Source organism: Penaeus monodon, chromosome 33, assembly GCF_015228065.2.
Source record: "Penaeus monodon isolate SGIC_2016 chromosome 33, NSTDA_Pmon_1, whole genome shotgun sequence".
Taxonomy (NCBI): Eukaryota; Metazoa; Arthropoda; class Malacostraca; order Decapoda; family Penaeidae; genus Penaeus; species Penaeus monodon.
In genome coordinates, this window is record NC_051418.1 from 31136396 (window position 1) to 31136677 (window position 282).

The 282-nt window shown below is 48.2% G+C and overlaps 1 protein-coding gene across 1 annotated transcript in view; it reads right to left on the bottom strand.

The window, feature by feature from the left end:
* Window positions 1-282, bottom strand: part of LOC119594376 (guanine nucleotide-binding protein subunit beta-2-like) — a 41136-nt gene that overhangs the window by 20434 nt on the left and 20420 nt on the right. The window lies entirely within an intron of this gene.

Genomic DNA, 282 nt, shown 5'->3' on the forward strand with positions numbered 1-282 from the left:
CGTTGCTAACGAGGCGTCGAAATGCACGAGAAAGCCACTGGCACCTCCGTCACTGCGCCCACAATCACGCCTTCGAAACAATCCGTGCCGGGCGGGCGTGAGGGCGTGAGGGCGTGAGGGCGGAAGTAAATAAAAATCTTTCACTGTGAAGAAAAGCTTTTACTCGTTTACGGTGACAGAGCTTCAGTGACGTCATTCAAAACTTACCAAAATTTCGTAGATGTATAATACAATTCGGTGTTAGCCCTGCTTATTGGCCGTTTTGTCAAAATTGCTTCTATC